Source organism: Fukomys damarensis, unplaced genomic scaffold, assembly GCF_012274545.1.
Source record: "Fukomys damarensis isolate Sample0158 unplaced genomic scaffold, DMR_v1.0_HiC HiC_scaffold_16, whole genome shotgun sequence".
NCBI lineage: Eukaryota > Metazoa > Chordata > Mammalia > Rodentia > Bathyergidae > Fukomys > Fukomys damarensis.
The window spans coordinates 5,766,210-5,789,796 of NW_022900928.1; the positions used below are offsets into that span (position 1 = coordinate 5,766,210).

The 23,587-nt window shown below is 39.8% G+C and overlaps 1 protein-coding gene and 1 long non-coding RNA gene across 5 annotated transcripts in view; one reads left to right on the forward strand and one right to left on the reverse strand.

Annotated features, from left to right (window-relative positions):
* Positions 1-23,587, reverse strand: part of Ano3 (anoctamin 3) — a 350,025-nt gene that overhangs the window by 183,756 nt on the left and 142,682 nt on the right. Inside the window, exon 1 of one of the 4 annotated variants that reach the window (XM_010603357.2) lies at positions 5,076-5,129. The exons of the other annotated variants lie outside the window; for them this stretch is intronic. The gene's annotated coding sequence lies outside the window, so the exon portion shown is untranslated. Of the gene's footprint in view, positions 1-5,075; positions 5,130-23,587 lie in introns of those variants that run through there. 4 annotated transcript variants of the gene reach the window in all.
* LOC104847797 lies at positions 6,327-12,776 on the forward strand. Its single transcript, XR_776230.2, has 3 exons — positions 6,327-6,622; positions 8,077-8,198; positions 12,712-12,776. It is a non-coding gene; the product is annotated as an uncharacterized LOC104847797 (long non-coding RNA).

A 23,587-nucleotide genomic window follows, 5' to 3' on the forward strand; every position in this document is an offset into this window, starting at 1 on the left:
CCCATTGAAAGTGAGTCTCCAAAAAGTGACCCCAGTGAACGACTAGATTTAGTAAGGATGTCCACCCCACAGTTTGAAGCTAAACCTGTAGAACCATAGAATACGTGTAATCTCCTCTATTGTAGCCCATGATTCTAAAGCAATAATACTCATACAACTTCCAATTACTCCTGGAGCGCAGTGTAATTGTGCCTGTATCTAATGGGATCTGGAGACGTAACCAAGAAGAAGGGCATTCACTGATCCACAGCAGAAGATGCCTGCAGGAAGGAAAGTCTCTGTTCAGTTGCTGGGTGACTCCATGACTTAGAACCCAGAGTTCTCCACTGGAAAATGGATCTTTTGAAAACTTTACAAAGAAAATTGAATAGTGAAGGAAAATGAGTCATCGCTCTCAGTACAAAGTACCCATGTTTCAAAAGGTGCATTCTCTTGGTGAACTTCCTCTTCAGAAAGAAGACTCATATTAAGGACTTGTGTGCAAAAAATTATTAGTATTTTGGCATAGCCCATTTTGAAAAGACTCACAAGTAAATTGCTAGAAGAAACTGAAATACTTTTAGATACTAAGTTGATATTCTAACCTAATGCATTTAAGTTATGCCTATAAAAGAAAAAAATTAAAAATGTATTTTTATTAGTACATGTTTGCAAGACATAATTATCACATTTATCATGGGGAATTTGTACCTGTACATATGTCTTAATTGTTTTTTCCCATTCCCCTTCCCTCCCTTTAACCCTTCTTCCCCTCCTTAACTAAGCTCTCTTTCTGTTTCCCCCTTCACTTCTTGCTTTATTTAAATCCTATGCCTTCCTTGCCTCCCCATCCCCTTGATCCCTTTCTCATTTGAACAAGTTCTTTCCACCTCCCAATATCTATCCTCTATTTTGCTCACTATTTACACTCTTAGTTTCTCACACCACAAGAGAAACAACATGATATGGAAACTTGTGTGTTTGAATTATTTCACTGAAGATGATGGTCTCAAGATGCATCAATTTACCTAAAAATGCCCCAAGTTTATCCTTCTTTATGGCAGAATAATACTCCATCATATAGAAGCACCTCATTTTCTTTATCCATCCATCTGTTGATGGGCAAATGGGCTGTTTCTAAGATTTAGCTGCTATGAATTGTGCTGCTACAAACTTGAGTACGAATGTATCACTGTGGTGTGATGCTTTTAACTTTTGGGAAGATACTTAAAAGTGGAACAGCTGGATCAGAAGGAAACATTTTAAAATAACAAATACAAGTCAGATGTAGTGCAAGCCTATTATCTTGTACTCTGGGAGACTAACGCAGGAGAAGCGAATGTTGAAGTTCAGCCTGGGAAATTCAGTGAATTAACAAGACTCTGCCTCAAAATACAAAATGAAAGATGCCTGGGAATGTGTCTCTGTGAAGAGCTCCGGGATCCACCCAAGTACCACAGCCACATAAGTGGGTGGGATCTTGGGATGCTGCTTACTTTTATAAAATTCAACACTTTTCTGTATTAGTGGCTATAATCAAAGCATATTTATTTATATAATACCCACTGTGGGGAAAGCACGCATTTTCTAATGTGACCTTGTTGAAATCACTGTAGTGCTGTCTTCTTTGAAAGAACTTTCCTGATTTATTACTCAAGTGTATCCATTTTGGCGGGAGTTGCTTCTAGTGATCCAGTCACCATTTTGAGTGTGCATGAAGTGGCAAGTGCAATCTGTTTATTACCTGTATTTTATTTCTCACAATAGCCTTGTTGGGACTTGGCCCTTTTCATGTTTCCATTTTTCAATATGCAAAGGGTTCAAATAACTTGTCCAAGTCTCATGTCCAGTGAGTACTGGGGCCTGGAAAAAGCCAGGCTCCTGTGATTTCATAGCCTCTGTTCTTAGCAAGAGAACAGGCTGCTGCTTTATTTAATCTGAAACTTCTGTTATAATAGTTTTTCCTTCATTCACCTTTCATTTCATGATTTTGCATAAGGGGAAAAAAAGACATTGCTATCAAACCTAGTAGCTGGGAAGCGCTAATTGAGAGTACTTGAAAAACGTTTAGTAAAAGGAATGTTTGCAATGGCATGGCCTAAATATGCAGAACTCAGTAATGGTTGAGGAAGCTCTTTACAGCTAAGAAGGGCACAGAAATATTTATCACTCTTTGTCTTGAAGGGAGGAGAAATGCTACCTGGAGACCATTATATAGTTGTCAGAATGAAATCTAGCAAAACCTAAATGTTTAGGTAAATGAGTGCTGTCACAGTTAGACCATTGACTAACAGGAAGGAACCAGAAGAAAAAAAAAATCTCAAACTCTTTGAGGTCTCCATGGGATCTTGTGCCAGGAGGCTCTGCTATGCCAACTGAAATGGTAGCTAGAGAGCATGGGGACATTAGGTTGTCATGGTCCCTGGATGTCCCCTCGCTGGGGTACATGATGAGATACAAATGAAAATCACAGGCGCAGTGAGAGACTCAACACAACCCATGTTAGCAAAAAGTAGCACATGCACCTTTGTTAACAGAGAATAAAATTCAGGGTCACCCCTTCTGTACCTGCTTACGTACACACTCTTGGTCACTTGTTCCTTAGAGGTACTGCAAGCTTGTCGGCCGTACACGAGGCCACCTGCAGCACACAAGAGTGAACCATACACGCTCGGCCCTTAATGGCACGATTTGCAAAATCAAAATTGGTCTCAATCCAGTGCAATGTATTATGGTGCATAAGAGAAGCTCTCTGACAAGTTTAGTGCATGAAAGAAAGGTACAAATTAGTGAAGGGCTTTGTAAGTGAACAGAATTAAGTTTTAAAAGTCATGAAAGTGGAACAAGAGTCCTTAATCTTATCTTGAGGTTTCTGCACGATTCTTTCATTTGCAGTAATTACGTGTGATTTTCAATGGCCTACGCTTTTCTCTTGGAATGCTTTCTTTCTTTCCCTCAGCTTCCTTACTGTAGGAAACATCCCTTTCGAAGTCACACGCTTGTCCTGAAGAGACCCATTCTCCGTGCTGTCTCTTCTCTTCACAGCATTAGTAGAATGTTTTGTGTTTGCATTTAAATGTCAGGCTATTACGTAACATATGGTCTCTCTAGTCATGGGCAGGAATTATTTTTGTCCTGTTGACACACACAGTACCTGGTACTGGGTGGGCACGTACAGGAAGTAGCTGACTACCGACTGAAAGAAGAGTCTATTAAGGAATTACTTGACTCAACATCTGACAGCTATTGCAGCAATACCTGGTAGAAGCACCTTCCAGACAGTAAGGGTACAGAAGTAAATGAAACGGATAGCGCTTCTTGACCCTGTAACGACTGAAATCGCAGTTGAAACTCAAGTCGTTTACTTTGCACTGTAAACTCTGCTGAAATTTGAATGCTCCTGTAGTCCATCTACCGTAATAATGCTGTAAGTACACATGGATTTTTGTTTAAATTGAATATCCATTTGACTATATCCTAAATAAGATGAGAATATTATCGTAACAAGAATGACGGTCCACTTATTGATCCGAGCTACTTTAAGTGGCATCCCCTCAACCACAACTACTATTCCGTCCCTTGCTCTTTTCCTAGGAGTCACATAGATTTCTTTGGGAGGACTCAAACTTGGATTCATAGATTCCTTTTACTGTAAGAGGATCTTTTTAGAAGACACAGTACGGAAAATTAGAAATAAGAGATAAATGTATAGTAGAAATTATTCCCACTAAGTTTCAATTTGAGCAGAAATTATTTCTGTTAAGTTTCAATCTGGTCAAGTTCATAAATTCATTACAGACAGTCCATGTGCATTCTCCTTAAAATACCTAGCAAGTCTCCCACCTTGTGTATGTTTTTTGTTTACTTCTCTGTCACGAAAATTTTCTCTCCTTCAGAAATGGATCTCCTCCACTGGGAAAGCTTTCTGAGTTCCCTGACAGTATTAGCTAGAGTTTCCCAGGCTGCTACAATGTAACACATCCGGGGTTTAGTGTTGTCAGATTGTGTATCTTTCTGTGGGGTGATGATCTCCCTTAGGGCGGGAAGGGACTCTCATTCATTTTCTCTATCCTGCCTTCTTGCACATGGATGAGTGGAAGTATAAGGCAGGTGGTTTCACTGTGTACATCGTCAAGAAATTTCTTTATCTTTTAAAGTTTTTTGGACTATTTCTGTTTTTCTTTGATTTTTGAATTTTTTATTAGTATGTGTTTGTGGGACATAGTGATTACATTTATCCTTGGGAGGTGGTAAATGTACATAACACTCCTAACTCTTTTGGGAAGATAACTAGAAGGGAGATAGCTGGGTAGAATGGCATTTCTAGTCTTAATTTTGTGAGGGATCAATGTGTAAGGGTTCCTTTTTATCTCACAGCCTCGCCAGAATTTTTTCATTATTTTATTTCTTGATGAGAGTCATCCTTCTGCAGTAAAAAGGCATCTAGGTATTGCTTTAATTTTTTTCCTTTTTAATGGACAGCAGTGTTGAACAAAGGGCAGAAAGTACACAGTGAAGGAAAGATGGCCTCTTTCAGAAATGGTCTTGGGAAAACCGATTACTCATGTTCAGAAGATTGAGTCTAGAACCATAGCTATTATCATGTTCTAACACAGGATAAAAACACAATAAGGACCTGGATATTCAAACAGAAACAATTTGATAGAAGGTAAAACTCTGAAGATATGATCATCAGTAAAGACTTTGTGAACAGGACTTGATCAGACAAGAAATACCATTGACAATCAGCAAACAGAACTTCATCAATTTAAAAAGCTTCTACACAACAAAGTAAACAAACAACAGATTAAAAGGACTGGGAAAAAATTTCAGCTACCAGGTGGACAAAGGACTAATATCTAGAATATATAAAGAACTCAGAAAAAAATAGACTCTTCAAAATAAAAAAGCCAATAGCAGCAGGCAATTGAAATCAATAGATATTTTGCAGAAAAAGTCCAAATGGCCAATAAGTATAGGAGAAAGTTTCCTTATCTTGAAAATAATAATACTTAACTCACAGAATTATGAGGGGGATATTTAAGTAGATAAAGAAACATCAAGGGTTAGAGTAATGCTTAGGCCTTAGTACTTACTGTGTATATCTGCTTTGTTATCAGTGATCAATGATGTTGTGTATTATGAGATGTAGCAAGATTTCAAGCCTGAGCCATAAGAGTGTGGCAGGAGGAAAGCAAAAAAAAAAGAAGAAAAAAGAAAAAAAAAGAATCAAGTTTCAAAAGCTTTTATGCCACAAAGCAACATTTTTTTCTTTTAACTCAGAAACAATATAAAAAAATGGAAGTTACACCCAGGTGAGAAATAAATGGTATTATACAGATGTTAGCATAGATTATGTAGAAAGAAACTTTTATAACTGAGTTATTTCTCACACTTGACTTAGAGCTAGATAATTTCTACTTTTAAATTTTTAGCGTTGTCAACTCCTTTAATGATGGAAGGGGGCTTGTCTTCCCTGCACAGGAAAACATCAGTTCCTAAGGCATGCTGTAAGGCCAGCCTATGCCCAAAACAAAACAGAACGAGGAAGGCCTGCCGGGGCCAGGGTGCAGCTCCACGGGAGAGTGTGCGCTTTGCATGCACGAGGCCCAGGATTCTTCCTTCACTGCTGAAAAATTAAAATGAAAAAAATGTAAAAGTCTTATGTGTATCCCTGAAGAAACAAACTGCATATATTTTTGACATCTAAAAGGCATTTGACAGAAAAAGAAGTTGTTAATATCATTCAGATAACAGAGAAATATACAAAGATGACTTACTCTTCTAGTTCTTCAACAAAAAATAATTTCAGTATAAGCCCCTGAGGTTGTTTGCCAGAAGAATATTAACAAAACAGCCCAGGGTAGAATTTCAGACCATAACCAGTTTCCACATTTTGCTTTGAGGCTCACATGTGAAAGTCACTGTGGACAAGACTGTACATTTCTTTAGGGCAGGGAGGATTCTCACTCATAACCCTAAGCACGACCTTGAAGAGCCCTGCCCCACACCTGTTTGGCCCGATTGAATGTTCTCTAGGTTATGCTAACATATACTCTTAATGAGGGTTAGAGACTTGTGTCAACGAGACTTCTGGGCTTAACTAGCGCATTTGAAATTCACTGACATCAAGAAAACAGGATACAAGCAAAGGCCTTGAGAAGGGAAAAACTAAGTACTATTTATTCAATGGACATAAGCCGAAAGTCAATGTTGAAATATTAATCACTCAGTATTCTTCCTTCTGCTTTCACTAATTTTTCACTCACTCTTCACAAACAGGTATTAAATATAGGCCGGGCATTACCTACAAATTAAGACACATGGAAAAGAAGAAAGACAAAGTGTGAAGACAAGATCTTCCCCCTCGGAGAAGGAGCTGTCAGTTTTGCAAGTTTAAGGAGATACTTGGAGTAGAGGGTCAGCGGGAGTCTGTGACGGGCCGAGAAGAGGGGTTCGCTTCTGTTCCCTAAGTCACAGTGTCACAGTGCGAGGTGCCGGTGCCTGATGAGCTGCTGCAAATACAGCAAATAACAAATGGGAAAGGGGAACCTTCCAGAGAAAACCTATCACCTTGAGACATATACAATTAACTCCTAGAAAAGCCTGGAAAAGTGAGGCGCAGGAAGGATTAAAAAAACAGGTAGGGGCCAATCACAAGGGAATCTGTAAGTTACGTGAAGCAACGTGCCTGTTATCTGTGGGCCAGCATGTTTATAACACGCTGCAAGGGAATCAGTGCTCTCGGGGGTTACAAAAAGACAAAGCACTCCTGAAAGCTTTAGATATAAGCTTGGAAATAATGCCTAGCGACGTGTTAAAGGCAGTAAGAAAATCTTGCGGCCAAGAAACTCGGGTATTATGTAAAAGATTTTTTTCCACGTATATTTCATCATGCAACTTATTTGTAAAACTTTATACAGTAGCTCCGAGGAGGAGCGCGCCTGAGACGGGAACACACCCGAGATAGTGGCTCCTGCAGCGCCCTGAGGCGAGGAGTTCTGATCTGCTGCAGGGTGCGTGGGGGTGGAGGAAGCATTTCCAAGCTTTATGCCAACCCAGGCAGGAGAAGACGAAGGCCTGAGATGAGATGCAGTGCTGCTGAGCACCAAGTGCCACGCTGTGCCTGACCGTGCACAAACCGTACTGGGTGGGTTAAGTGGAGACTGACTTAGGTGTCTCCCGGAGACCCGGTGAGGAGGCACCATTTCTGCGCACGTCTGAGAGGCCCTTTCCACCAAGACCCGGTAGGCGAGTGTCTGACTGGGCAGGGAAGATGCTTCCTCGAGGCAGGCAGCACCATCCTCTGGCCGCCAGCTAAGATGGATGGCAACACACAGGGAAGACAGCTGCCTGCCTCTCCTGGGCCACTCATCTGCCTGTGAATAGCCAGGCTCTCAGGATATTAGTTTCTGAGTGTTAACACGGAGCACACCTGTCTTTTCAGGCCTTTGACTGGGATTCCCTGGTCCTGGGCTTCCCGGGCCAGGTTGCTGCGTTCACAGGGTCTCCAGCAACCTGCATAATCTCATGAGCCTCATCTCTCTCTCTCTCTCCCTCCCGCTCTCTCTCCAATTCGAGCCTTTGACTAATGCAGATTTAACATACATCAGTGCTTCTTTTAGCAGCATGCTCTCTAAAGTAGCAATGAATGTGGATAATATTCTCCCCAAAGCATAATTTTAAACCGGTAATAAATTAAGACACTTAGAATTTTGAAACTTCAGCAATGACTTAAAGATTTATCATGAGCAAGTTATCTCTAAATTAAAGTATTGCTTTATTAATGATATATATTTCAAGTCAGTTTTTATCAGTCAATCCAGTATTAGCTGGGAGCGCAGATATTTCTAAGTTGTAGCAGAGAGCATCCACATTCATCATCACTCTGCAGAACTGTGCCTTAGCTGAACTCATTTTTATCTCGCAGTCGAGACAGAGACAACCCTCATCTTACTTAGTTTGCAGATGTTAGAAGTATAATCATGCTTGGATTCATGGTGTTTTGTTTTTTTGTTTTTTTTCTTCTGTGTAACAACTAGCTACAAATGCAATCATTTAAGCCACGACATAGTCAGGACCTCAAATCTTCCACAGGTCAGAAGCCTTTGCCAAGGCCTGGTTCTGGAACAACAAAATAATAGAGGATCTGAAAGAGCCCCAAAAGAGATCCCTGGAGAAAACCATCACTGATGCTGGAAGATGGCAGCAGTTCACAGGTGAATACTCAGAAATTGAAAATTAGCGGATTTTTCTCCACATTCCCATAGAAGATGCAAATCTGATGATAATAGCAACATTGTATTATTGGTAATTGGGAATTCATAGGAAATTTCACAAAAAATTGATAATTGAAAGCTGATTATGAAAGCTTCAGAATGAGGAAAATTAATTCACCATTACTAAAAGAAAACAGGACATAATAACAATGCTAGATACTTTTTTTCAACCTATTCAAGATGTGAAAATTTTAATTCTTACTACTCTATGGAACTGTAAAACACCAGTCCATATTTAAAAGCCAGAGTTTTGTTTTAAAGATAGTATATTACATCATTGTCATTAACTGTTTATTTGTGTAATTAGTAGCTAACTTGTCACCCATTATTAGTAAACTACTTTTGCCCATGATGTTTATTTTAGAGAAAGTCAAAATACCAGTTTTAATTTAATAGTATTTGGATCTTTAATTTTTAACATCATAGTTTTATACATCGTAGTTTACAATTACGAGGTAGGCTATATTGTGTATTTCTATGCGTTGAGTTCAATAAAACTAGAACTGCTTTTTGGCCAAATATCTTTTTTTTCTTCAACAAAAAATTATATATATTTCATGAGGTAGCTTATGTATGTATTTTTCTCTTTTATTTCTTTGATTTTTAATTTCCATAGAAAAAAACCACTTTATTTTTACCTTTTAACTGTCATGCAAAGGAAATCATAAAATATATCACTTTTTAAAATTCAATTTTATTGGTGCATTTAATGTATATGATATAATGACATTCATTTTTCGAAATTTGCACCTTTACATAATCATTCTTAGTTCTCATTTTTCCTCATTCCCCTGGCCTCCTTCAACCCCTCCCTCCCTCCTTATCTATAAAGACTTTGTTTCCGTTACTTTTCATTTTCTCACATTAATTCCATCCCCTTCTTTCCTTTCCCCTCCCTCTTCCCCTTCCCCTTGTCCCTTTCCTTTCTGTTTCACATTATCCATTATACCTTTTTGTCCTTCTTTACACTTTCAGTTTCTCACACTAGAGAAACTATTTCGAATTCACACGTGTGTTCTTTGTATATCACTTAAGATATGGTTCTATCACTTAGCAAGATGTATGTGAGAGTTATGCTTGTATAAATATTCAAATTTGTTCCTTTTATGCCAGGCACTAATTCCATTGTGCAGAGAATATACAATTTGTTTATCCAATCACACACCGAAGAACAATAGGTTTTGTTCAGTTTTTGTGACTATAAATTATGCTAATAATGTTTATTGCTCAATACATAATAAACATTCATATGGAATTTGTAGATGTAATCTCATTTGTTTGTTTTGGCTTTTGTTGCCTAAGCTTTTGATGCAATATTAAACATCATCATTAAGGCTAATGTCAAGGAAATTTTCCTTTATGATTTTTTTTCTAGTTTTGCTACTTTTTCACTTTCTTTCCTCAACAGATCATACTTCTGATGTCTTAATTATAAATCTTTGCCATTCCCAAGCCATAGATACATTTCCCCAGGTTTGTATAGCTTTGACTTTTCAGTTATGACGGTTACCTATTCAGAGTTAATATTTTTTGCATGCTGTGATGGTGTCAGACAGCAGTCATGTCTAACATATGACTGACTTGTTCTAGCACTGTCAAAAGAGAATAAAAAGCGCCTGGCTGTCTCCATTCAGTTACTGCTTCAGCTTTGTTAAAAACAAATCCCTTGTCTTTATTTATGTGGGCCTCTTTCTAAATTTTCTATTTGATTATAGTGGTTATTTGTCTATCCTTTCATCTAAGTTATGCTAATTATATTAATTTTATGTCTTAAAAATTGTGTCTTTGAAGCGGGGGAGTGGTTCCGTTGCCTGCCTTGCAAGCAAAGGTCCCGAGTTCAATCCCCAGTTGAAAAAAAAATGTGTCTTCCAGGTTTTTTTGCCCCGCTATCTTGGCAGTCTGACTTCTTTTACCTATCCTCATATATATTTTGAACAAACTCATCTGCATCCAACAGTCTTGTTGATATGACTCATTTTTGCATTTTTTGTGTGTTTATTACCATTAGTAAGGTTAACATTTCACTGTACAGAATCTTCCAACACGTAGACAATCTGTAACTATTCAGCTCTTTCTTTGGTTCATTCCAACATCTTTTTGAAGTTTCTCCCAAACAAATCAGGCATAGATTTTGTTAGATTTACAATTCAGTATTTCACTTTGTGTGAGCTACTAACACATCATTGATTTAACTTCTGTGTTTGCATTTTCCATTGTTCATCATCATTCATACACAAAAATGCAGTTGCTTTTGCATACTGTTGTTGTGTTCTATGAACTTGCAAACATATGCTTTAGTTTCAGGAAGTTTTGTATATTCCTTATGATTTTCTACACAAATAAAGATGCTATCTATAAATAGAGGTAGCTTTGTTTCCCCTTTTCCAATGGAATCCTTTTGATTTGATTTTTCTATCCTCTTCTCATTGTCTAAGACTTTTGGTACAACCTTGAGTAGGAGTGGTAGAAAGTGGGCGTCTTTACCTATCCCAACCTTCAGGGGAAAGCAAGTAGGGTTTCATCATCAAATATAATGTTAGCTCTAGGGTTTTCCTTTTTATAAATGTCGTATGCCTTTTGTCCTTAATTCTTTTCATCATGATGTACACTGAAATTCTCCCTTCCTCCTTTTGTATACAATTGCTGTATCATATACTTACCCTCTCGCGTGCTAGTTCCATTGGTTAGTGTTTCAGAATGGAACCAGTCGTACAGTTCCAGATGATCCCTTTGTTTTTCATAAATATCCCAAGTGAAAACTTTAACAAACTTCCCGGTGAGAAATCCAAGGTGAAGGAATTTGCTTCAGAGTGCTCACCACAGTAACTGTCAAATGTGAAGGAACTCGAGTCCATAGGCTGTGTTCTCTGTTCACTACGCCTCTCACTTTGCAAGAAACCACTTGTGGTCTCTGCGGAAACCACAAAACCTCTCTCTTTCTATCCTCCACTTGCATGGAGGAGAGTCCTAAGAAAGTTCTAAGAGAAAGACACTTTTTGTTCCAGTGTTCTGGAGAGCAAATCTGGTGAACTGTGGACCAGAGAGACTATAAAGACCAACTTGGTCTGGCTTGGGCTTGGTCTTTGCAATGTTTGTCTTTCATGTGTTGAGACATCTGAATTTAAAGTTGAAAGTGGTGAACACTTAGGCAGCTAACCCTTTAGAGCAGGGTTCACCAGTTTGACTACACCTTGAAGATATATGTTTTTGTTTTTCTTCAAGGTTTCCTTGTATTTTTTAAGACCAGAAAAGGATGTGATGCAAAAATTAAAGCTCAGATAGAGTCCTAGAAGAGTAGAAGGCCACAGGACACACTGCTGTGTTACATCTTAAAGCAGAGCTTAGTTATGCAGACAGTAATTTCCCTTGAAACTTTGAATCCCAGTTAAAAACAACACAACACTACATAAACAAACAAAAAGAGAACACTACAGGTTCTCCTAAGTGCATTTTGTCTTCTTTGAGTATTTTTCTCATGAATCTGCCTTAAGACTTGAAAATAACCATTCTGGGTTTCAACTAAATATTTTAGCAGTATAGCAAATGCTAACAAATGTTCAAGAAAAGCCTATATTCACAGTCTTTGTCCATTACTAGAGTTACTTGCTGAGCAGAAATATTAACCCTCAAATGTTGTCTCCAAGCTAACCAGAAACTGTTTTAAAATACCTAGGGCAGAGGAAAGTAGGTACTTTTGTGTATAATCTCAGGGGGGGTTGATATATAGAGATGGATGGAGGTCAAGAGCCCCTGTTATGCAGAGTGGAAGTCGTTATCACTTGGATCTGAAGGCCCCCTGCTAAAGGCTTAGGCTTAGGTGGCAGCTGATGGGCTTTGGGGGTAACTGGATCAGGAGATCCCAGTGATGGATCTGTAATGGGATGGTTTTATTAGAAGGTGCGGGGCGAGGGCGGTAGAGAACACCTTCCAGAGGAAGCAAGAGTGAAGCTAGGACCTGAAAGACAAGATGGAATTAACCGGGTAAAATAATAGAGATGAGCCTCCCCATAAGACTTAGTAACATATGGAAATTTTGGGGTGAGGGAGAAGTTTGGGATTCACGGAAACCACAGCTGAACGCTGGAGGGACGAGTGGAGAGGACAGAGACAGTGGGGACCAGCTCACAAATGCCAGGCCTGGGGTGCTGAGGAGTCTGGGGTCTATCTTAGGGAATGGGGAGACAGGGCGCACTGAAGCTGCCGAGTGCTGTGGTTTAATTACAGTTGCTGCGCTCTCAGTGTGGAGGATGTGAGGAACATCATGGCGTCTGCTTCCCATCCAGGGGAGTAGGATGGCCTGAAGCTATCCTTGGGGCTGGGAGAAGAGGGTAACACTGAAAGAGCAGAGAAAAGTTTGGGAAGTTAAAATCAACTGGCCACAAGGTGTGACTGAAAACACCAGTTTAATAAAAAGCATAAGAAGATATTCCATCCACCCTTGAATGTATTTCAGTGTCACAAGAGCAGAGCCAGGACACACTGATTCCATGCAGGGAGAGCAGGAGTAGCAGCAGAAAGCAAGTCATTGGAGCTGAGTCTTGAAGAAGGTATATGATTCTGGGAGGGCGGAGGTACACATTCAAAATAATAGAACAAAAGAACAAAGTTAAGTAAGCTTATTATGTATTCAGGAATTTAATAGCAATGCTTGTAAGTTTTTGCTTTCCTGACGAACACACAATGTTGGATTTTAAACTATAGGATTTAAATGCTTTCTAACTCTGGTATACAAATTGCAGCTTTGTAGTTTTTAGGATTTTAAAGACATTAAGTCCTGTTTTAATTTCCACAAAACATAAACAATAACATAGCAGATAACAAATTTGGAGGGGAGGAATAAGTAAGTTGGCATTGATAGGAAATTGGCATCAGGAATCTTTGTGTCAAACATCATTTGCCATCCACCCAACTATCTTCCTGTCCATCCATCCATCCCCCCATCCTCCCATCCATCCCCCCCATCCTCTCATCCATCCATCCATTCATAGCACCCCCTCTTCCATCCACCTACCTGTGCTCACACTGGCATGGATGACCGAACCTTTTGCCTTGGATTGGCTTAATAATTTTTCTCCTGCAAAAATTACTACTAGAAAATTAATGCTGTGTCCTGCTCAGTCTTACTTTATTTGTATAAGAGACAGGCCCATAAAAAGCCCCAAAGCTATTTATATCAAACTAAATTCTCCAAAGAGTATGTAATTCACCGAGAAAAATGGTATTGAAAGAGAAACTGAGATTTTCAGAGAGAGCGTTAAAGGCTGCCTTCACTCGGAGCGATGTTTGACAGATGAGGTCCCCTCTAAGAGTGCTGTTGAAACTGAATCATCAATGCAACAGGATTAAAGCTGTTGCTTGAGTAATGCAGTCCCCAGGCCTCTGCTCTCTTGACCAGGTCAGCACTCTCATAAGGGGGCCTGTGCTCATGGGAGTGTTCTCTAGCTTTCCTGGTTTCCCTCACGAGGGGACTGCTAAAGAAGCCCTCTCCCCCCAGTAACCTGCCAGCACTGTGATCTCAGATTTCCTAACCATCAAAATCACGAGAAATAATTTCCCTTGCTTATCAACTACGCAATCCACACAATTCTGCCAGGGGCACAAAAAGAGGCCAAGACAGTGGCTTTTCAGCAGAGCTTGTCTGACTCGAACCTGGTGACTAGCAAAAGTATCAGTGTGATTCACTGTAGGGATTGCCTCACCAGGCTTAAATGCCCCTTTCAACACTAGGCTTAGAACACTGAAGACAAAGCACTTGAGGATCTTAGAGCTAAAGGGTACAGGCTATAGAATTTCAAAGTGAGATGCGCACTGTGAGTTAAAATGGAGCTTCCCCAGCCCTTCTCTAAAACTGCTGTCTTTCTGAAGAGCTGTAAGAATCTTAATTAATACACACACTGCTATCTGACTTTGCAGACTGATGACATAATGTAACTTGCATATGTAGTTGGCAAAGAAATCTATAATAAGAAAATATATCATATACTTAAGGTCATACAAGTGGTTTTTGTCGTGTTAGGTCTTGTCTTATAATCTAGAAGTCACAATCATGTGCTTCCTATGATGTGGTATCCAAGATACATACACATACACACACAGACACACACACACACACACAGGAAGCCATACACTACCATAATCATGTAATAGATTGGCATGTGGAGAATTTTGCAGTCGTGCACAATGATACTCTGACTTCTCCATGGTTTTAGTCATGTCTCACAATTGGGTTTTTTTCAAGAAAAGTGACAGCATCTAAAACTTTAGAGAACCAAAGAACTAGAAAACAAACACACATTTTAATTTCTTCATTAATAAAAACACGTACCTTCTCTTTTGTGTAATCGTCTCTTGGAGGAAAATAAGTCCAAAAATGGAATTTGTGATAAGCTCTGAAAAGATTTAGGGATCTAATGATGTACAAATGTGACAAATGATGGCCGGGCATGGAGGTGCACTCCTATAATTCAAGCACTCGGGAGGCTGAGGCAGGAGGATTGCTGTGAGTTCGAGACCAGCCTGGGCTACACAGTGAGTTTCAGGTCAGTCTCAACTACACAGTGAGACCCTGTCTCAAATAACGACAACAACAACAACCACAAAAATGTGACAAAGGAGAATTTCAGAAAGGAGTGACTGCTGTGGAAGGTGACATCGTACAAAGCACATGGCAGTTTGTCCAACAGCCTGTTATGTTTAATGGCATAGATTTATTATTCTTTCCCATGAAAAGAATTTAAAAAATGACGAGTGAGTAGGATAAGGCAGTAATAGTTCCTTAATGTGTGCTATGTGGCAGACACTGTAATGAGCACCACTGTATAATTATTCGCTTGGAAACATATACTTATAGTTTTAAATTTACAAATTATAACATAGCTTATATAACATACAACACACATTATATGTAACCATATTATATGTATATAATATTATGCATAATCACTTTTGAAGTAAACCACTAACTTTTTATCCAAGATTTGTTAATGTGATTTTAAAAACCTAATTCCATTGGTGGTGGGTTTTATGATTTTTCTAAGTATCTCATCTCTTATGAAGCATTTTCTGTAATGTCATTATTATATTTCCTCATGTGGCATAAATAATGTTTATATTATTCCAATTATTAGTTTCTAAAATGGCTCTCTGCCTTCTTACTAAATCCAATGTCTTAATGGAAATCAAACAAAGCAAAGTAGTTGGATAAAAGCAGTAAGGACCCCTTCTGTTCTTGCTGCTAATGTCACCAATGTTGCTAGATTTCTTCAGCATCAGCGACAAATTAGGAACTTTGTATGCATTAATTTTAATCTTTGTCATATATTTGCTTATTAAAGTCCTTCTCCTCTTTAATTAGAATCAACTATAGAAAAATGTTTAGTTAGCAAAACAGGAAGTGTTATTCTCTAAAAAACACAGCAAGTAAATTTGTGTGGGGAAGCAGTAGTTTTCCAAAGTAATGAGCAATAGGAGACTAAACTGGCCTCATAAAATATGTAAACTAAACTTCTGCATCCATATAAAGTCTAAATAAATAGAAGTTAACCACTGTGCCACTGAATAAGGTGTGATGAAGACTTACACTTGCTAGGTGCCGGTTCTTGTTCAGATTCATTAGTTTTCTTTTTAATTAAAATATTTGAACTACTGAGCACTTAGTATATGACAGGCACTGGTCTAGTCTGATCGATACAGTTGGGAACAGAGGAGCTGAAGGAGCCACTGCCATCCCAGCCCTTCACTCTGCTTTTGGAACAGCAGCACCCTGGTTATTGCATTTATTCTTAGGAGGTTGTGATGCCTGAGATGCAAACCACTGGTGCCTACACCAGTGAGCGATGGAGGGGGAGATGCCCAAAGTGCGAGGTGTCTGACTCTTCGAATACCAGAACCCTGAGCTGTGTTTGTGCTCATCAAGGCTTTCATTTTGCCCTTCTACCTGTTTCTATGGCTACCATCCCATGATTTTCAATAAACATAGCTACTTATTACTTGCTATGAGATGTGCATTTGGCAATTCTTTCCTTGACCTGCAAGAACCAGGACTACTTTTGGCCCATCCAACTGTAAAACTATCAGATCCAAGAACAAGCAACGCTGACATAGTCTTTCCTTCTTGTGGTTCACATACAAGGAAGAAAGATTTGTCAGTAAAGAATATTGAGGGAAAATAAGGCACGCATTGGAAAAGAAAGTAGTGAATGGTACAGTTTCAGACAGGAAGAGCACAAGAGCCTGCTCTGGAAATTGAAGGATGAGCTAAATTTGAATGAAATGGAGACTTGAGAATGCATCCCAGCAAAATGAGAAACAAGTTGATGGTCTTGAGTTAGAAAATGCTCAGAGTGTTCATGGATGAGTAATAGGGCTTCCATAGCGACAGAAGGGTAACATGGCAGGAAAGGAGGTTAGTGAGAAGCAGAACAGCCATACACTGTAAAACCTACAGACCCTTTTACCTACATGAAATGGAAAATAAAGAGGGCTGAAAACTGGTATGGTTTATGTAAAGACCCCATCCCCATAAGCCTTATGTGCTCATTGGTGAGCTTTTGGGAAATGATTACTCCATGACAGCAGGATGCTCATGAGTGGATTAGTCCACTGATGATTTTATAGCGAAGTGTGATTTCGGAGGTGAAGCCTGGGGGGAGGAGGTGGTCACTGGGGTGAGGCCTGCAAGGTTCTGTCTCCCTCCTCCTCCCTTGATCCCTTTCTGTTTCCTGCTACCCTGCCATGGACTGTTTCCTTCCCACTGTGCCCCTCTGCCATGCTGCTTGCCTTGGAGCCCGCCAACTATGGACTGAAACTTCTACAAGCTGTGAGCCAAAACAAACCTCTCCTCTTTTAAGCTTGAGTATCAGGTATTGTGTCTCCATGAGCAGAAAGTAACTGAGACAGTGACTGGCCAAAAGGTGATCTTTGAAGACTTGCTCTGCTAACCTGTGGGAAAGCTGAAGGAAGTAAAGGCAGAAACCAAAAAATAATTAAGGAGCTATGTGAGCTGTTTAAGCAAGAGCAAACAGAGTTGGAACTAATGTGACAGTAGGGGAAAAGTTGTAAAAGAGTCCTATTCGAGTTACATCATAAAGTTGTAGCCAACTGACTTGCTGGTGAATGTTGTCACATTTCTCCTTGGAAGATATTTATGTCACTGAAAGTAACCGAGCTATGATTTCTGAGTTTCTAGAGGTTTTATATTACTAAAATAAGAAAACTAATCGGTAATCATTAGTGGCTGCTTTACAGGGAAAAGAGAATCAGACACTGTATCCTGGATGATGGTATTGGGGATACAAAAAACAATATATTTTTTACAAAATAGATCAGATCATGTTTCTAAAAGTAGCTCTCCGTTTACCAAAGATACACAGAATTAAGAAACATGTTTGACAGCACTAAGAAAATACAAACAGCACAATCTTTGAAGTGGGGGTAAACAGCTGAACATTTAAGTTGTGCAAGTAAACTGCAAAAGAATTAATTGAAGAGGGAGCCTAAAGATTGAAAGCGATCTGGGAGACACATAAAAAAATTGCCTGCTGTTCACAAGCTGGTGAATTGATGCATAGAAAAATCCTGGAAGAGCCCAATTTAGAGCTGCTATTTGGGTGAAAAATAAATGTCCCTCAATGTATAAACTGCTTTAAATTAGGGTTTCTTGGGTCTGGGATTTAGCTTAATAGTTCTGTCACCTGCCTTGCAAGTGCAAGGTCCCGAGCTTGATCCCTGGTACCAAAAAAAAAAAAAGGGGGTTTCTCTTACTGTTGAACCAGAATTTTTTTCAGGAAAGGCAGGAGGTTGAGAGCAACAGGCAATAAAACATGGAGAAGCAAAATCCTACACCTAGAATTAAGGAGTGGAAGAGGAATTGGTAAACTGTGGTCCTCAGATCAAATCCAGCTTGTTGTGTACTTTATTACATGAAATTTTATCACAACATGGGCACTTCTATCAACTTACACATTATTTTTAGCTCTTTTATGCTAGAATGTTGGAGGAAGTAGTTGCCACCCAGACCATATGGCCCACAACATCCAAAGCACCCTCTGTTTGCTCTCTGGGTTTTGACAGAAAAAGTGTGTGGCATTCCCAGGAGGACAGGCAGCGCTGACCCAGGTTCCTCAGGTCTCGTAGATTCAAACTCTTGCTGTGAGTCTGGGTAATACTGATTCTACCTGCTTCTCAGGGTTATAATCCTGGAGTACATCATTAATAAAAAATTAAAGAAGCTCTTGTATGAGGATGAATTCAGTGCTATAAAACAAATGTCTAAAATAGAATTAATTAACTCCTATACATGTAAAAGAAAGGAAAGGAGAATTTTAAATAAAAGTTGGCCACAAAATTAAGCAGGGAAGGAATGACATATAGATTTTCTAAGGCGATTCTTTGTAGCACACAGCAAAAATTGACTTATGATTTGGAGTGTTACAGCACCGGCAATCTTAACTTTTCATTTCACAAAAAACTATGGGAGATGAGCCAGAAAAGTAGGGAATTTAGCAAGAAAATTGGCACAAAATAGACTAGGGTGGTTTGGAAGGAGGCATTGCATAAGATCACAAAGAATTTGGATATTGCTACTTGCAATTAAGCTTGGCAAGAAGCAAACAACCATTAACAACTAAATATAATGAAATTCTAACACTAAATAACCCTAAAATCTGTTTCACAAAATTTTCTAATGTTTAAACTCTTAATGATGTTTGTCAATCTGTGAATTTATGCAACCAGGAAGTAAGACTAATGGTGTGGTCTCCAGAGCCCCAGTGTATGCACAAGTAAGGGCCCATCATAAGTCCGATCCTGAGGGGGCATCACAGGCAGGATTATATCAGAAGGCAGACCAGGAAAATGGGCAACAAGTGAGGGAAATTCCCTCAGTGATCAGCTGATCTTCCAACTCATTTCACTCCCATGGCCAAGAATCTTCACTACACCAATGTCTGGGAAATATATTCTTTGAGAAGACCCAGGGATGACAGTGATTTTGATTTCCTAGTCTCCCTTCAGGAATGGTTGCTTTTTTTTTAATTGCAGATATTCTGCTCCTTCTGTGCTATTATGTCATATATATCTAAAAGAGGATAACTTATTTTCTAGTCATTGAAAGAACTCAATACAATGCCTATCAAAGTACCAATGACATTCTTCACACAATTACATAAAAGACCCTGAGATTTACATTTAGCATCATAAAATCCCAGAAGAGCCAAAGTCATTTTGAACAAAAGAACAAAGAAAGAGGCATTAGACTACCTGGCAACCAAAATATACTACAAGGTTACACTAAGATTCATAGCATAGAACAATGGGACAGAGTAGAAAATCTAGAAGTAAAATCATGAACTTGCAGCTAAAAACAGACTTTGGGGGAAAAGATTGTCTTTTCAATAAAATTTTCGGGGAAATCTGGATATCCACATGTAGAAGAATGAAAGTAGAGCCTTACCTTTTACAACTCAACATGGCTTAAAAATTTAAACGTAGAGGCTGAAACTATAGAACTACTAGAAAAACACAGGAGAAACATTTCAGGACATTGGGATGATCAGCAGTTTTGTTGGACAAGATTCCCTAGGCAAAGAAATAAGAGCAAGACTAGACAAATGAATTATTAAAAAAGAAAGAAAAACTTCACAACAAAGGAAGCAATCAACAGAATGAAATGACAACCAAAGAATAGAATAAAACATTTGCAAACTAAACATCTGACAAGGAGTTGACAACCAGACTACATAAGGAACTTTTCAAACTCAACTGCACACAAAACAAAGAGCAAATAACCTGAACACAAATGAGAAAATTGACCTAAGTAGGCGTATCTAAAAGCAGACACACACATGGCCAACAGGGATGTGAAAGGAATGTCATACAGCACTACTCAGGAAAATGCAAACCAAGCCCGAGGGGAAACATCATTCCAGTAGGTGGGACCCTTACTAAATGTAATAAATACTGGTTGGGTGTGGAGAACAGGGAGAACGTGTCCTCTATTGACACAAATGCAAGTTAGCACAGCCATTATGGAAGACAATATAAAGCTCCCTGAAAAAGCTAGATATAGCTATCAAATAGAATGCTGCCGTCCCACTCTTGTGTATATATAAAAAATAAATGAACTTGGTAGGTTGAAGAGATACCTGCCTCCCTGTGTCCACTATGTTAACATCTACAACTGGCATGGGATGGAAGCAGCCACAGCGTCCATCAGCTCCATAGCAGATAAAGGAGATGACGGGACGCATATTCTCAATCTTAGAAAGACAGAAAGGGGTGGACATCATTAAGTGAAGTGAAATAAGTCAGGGGAAGAAACTTGAGTGCCGAGTGATCTCCTTATGTGTGGAATGTAAAACTGTTGATCTTACATAAGATGAGAGCAGAATCGTGGTTTCCCCTGGCTGAGGAGAGTCGGGAAGTGTTGGGGAAAGACTTGAAAATGAACACTTACTTACAGTGAAATAGAAAGGAGAAATGGTGTCCCACTGTATAGCAAAATAAGCAGAGAAAAGAATAATTATTTCAGATTTCAAAAAGCTAAAAGAATTTAAACCTTTTTGCCATAAAGAAACAACAGATGTTTGAGGAGATAAGCATGTCCGGCTTCACTGAAACAACACACATTCTAAACAGGTATCAAACTGTACACGGTACCATGGTGATGTGTATGCCTTCTGTGTGTTTATGAATCATTTAAAATAAACTAAAACACTGAAAGACAGCAAGTTTCAGGTGGAGAAAAGGAACACTTTTACCTTGACAGTGGTCATGTAAATGAGTACAGCTTTATGGAAAACACTGCAGAGGTTCCTCAAAATGTTAAGGAACTACTGTAGAATCAAGTCTTATTAAGGACGATTCACAACAGTTAAGAATTGGAAACAGTCCGGAGTCCATCAAACTATCAGTGGAAAAAGAAACCGTGGTATATATACACAAGGAAATACTATTCAGTCACAAAAAGAGCAAAATACTGTCATCTTCAGCAACATGGAAGAGACTGGATAAATTAGGCACAGAAAGATCAGCGCTGCATGATCATCGTAGCATGTGGAATGTGAAGATGATGATCAGATAGAAGCCGAGAATAGAACATGGTTACCAGGGGCAGAGGAGAGGGCAGGGGAAGGAGGAGTGGGCTTGATCACTTGGTGCTATAGTACTGCTAGACAGAAGCAAGAGTCCTGGAGTGCTACCACACACTACGGTGACGATAAATAGAAAATGCTGTGTATTTCAAAGGCCAAAAGATTTTACCATGAAGAAGAGACTGGCGTCATGCAGGATTGTAACTGAACATCACATTTTCCGTTAATATGCACATTTTTCTTTTTAGTATCAATTAGATAGATTCAACTTAAATAAAGATAAATAAGAGAATAATAAAGCTACCAGAGGTTTTTGGTTTTTGGTTCAATGTGATTTAAAAAAGCAACTTATTTTCTCTCTTGGGTTTGAAAAGTGTGAGCCTTATTGAAATGTATGTACAGGAAAAGAAAGAGATATTCACGTCTGTGGCAAGCCAGTAGTCTATTGTAGATATTAATTTCTGACTGAAAATGTTTTATTCTTAATCTCCTGTTTAACATAAACTCATTTTTTCAATTATTCAATAGAAACCTATAAATGCATAGAAAATATATGTGAACATATAAATGCACATATATGTGTGTGTGATACATAAATCATATTCGCTTTATTTACCTAGCAGGCTACCTGGCAGACAGCAGGCATTTCAATGAAAGAAAAGGAAAATATCAAATACAAATGTTGGAATAAAGAGCTTCATGCTAAAGGACAAATATATTACGTTAATGTTTGAAAACTTCAGGTAGGGATACCTAAATTCGAGGGGAGAAGGTAATTGTTTATATTTTCAGTAAACAAAAAGTGAAATTTAGCAGCTGTTCAGGATGCCTGTTCCTTTTGCACATCGTGTTTGTTTTCCATTCTCTCTCTGTGTAGGACCCGCTTTATGTCTGTGTCAGCTCTCTCGACCAGTTGGGTGCTTCCTAGAATTAAGATTTGATTCTGAAAATGCCCTAGCCACCCACTGTAAGCTCATGACCCGGAATACCAGGAATCAGGAACCGCTTCCGCCAGGACCCCTGGCAAAGTCTCCTCACTTGGTTCTGTTCATGCCCTCCGCCCGAGGCAGGGCAGCAAAATCAAGGCTGCTTTGCGAAGCCCTAAGGACAAGAGGCTACATCCTCACCTGAGGAGGCTACTGTCCGCCCAGCAGGTGGAAACCAGAACTGTGCGCACTTCTTAAGCCTTTCTGAGAGCTGAGCCTGAGCGGGTCACCGCACTGTGCAGCCTTTGCAGACTGAAAGAATGTGACCATTGGAATCCCAGCTCCCTCCTCCAATTACCACTTTGAAAACTGAACGCTTCTGTTTCCTTTGGAAGGGAAGAATCGGCAAGCCCTGAGGAAACAACTCTCCTGAATTAAAGAGCGAGAGAGTGGAAAATGCGGCCCTGCCCGCTGGCTGCCTTTGTTGTGTGGCGCCTGGATCCCCCCAGCCTCCTGTGCCTCTGTCAGAGACCAAGGAAGCCCCGCCTGAGGAACAAAAGGAGAACTGAAGTAGAGCACAAGGGCTGGAGAGTCATGAAAGTCACGCGGGGGGTGGGTCCATTAGACGATTTTGTGTATCAGAAAGGAGGCAACAGAAGTCTCTGAAATGGGAGGAGAGCTGCGTTTGGAAGAGTTGTGTTGGCCGTGGGACTCTCCTGGAGCGCCCCATCCTTCTCCATGGTCTTGCTTTGGAGTCAACATCCCGAGAGCGCAGATTTAAGACTCCATGGCACTGAACTTCTCGCTGTAACGTAGCTGTGCGTGGGGGAAGTGAAAGTACGTGCCTGCTCAGAGCCGGGCGTGATTTTATCTTCCGAGATTTTGAGCCACTTGAGTTTTGAGCCAGCAGGGCAGAGCAGAGGGCGATTCTGAGCTGGGGCCGGCCAGGCGCTCCGGGCTCCCTTCTCAGGACTCCACTCTTCTGTTGGCTGCGCAGGGCTGTTCCGTCTCCCTCTTTACCCTCTCCCTTCGCTGACCTCCTTACTTTCTCTGCATTTTTCCAGACTGGGTTCCAAGTCTTGCACCTCCATGGCCTTCCTGCACAGTCCGCTTCCTCTCCAGATGGGACTTAGCTGGTCTGTGCTCCCCTCTCGCCTTTCTTTTCTTGGTCTCTTGCATGCAGCAGTATCCGGAGAACACATGCACGCTAATCTGCACAGGCAGCGCCCTTGGGGCTCCTCTGAGGGCGTCCTGCCTGGCGACTGAGGAAGCCCTGTCTCACAGGACAGCAAAGGTGCCGCGTATGTTTCCT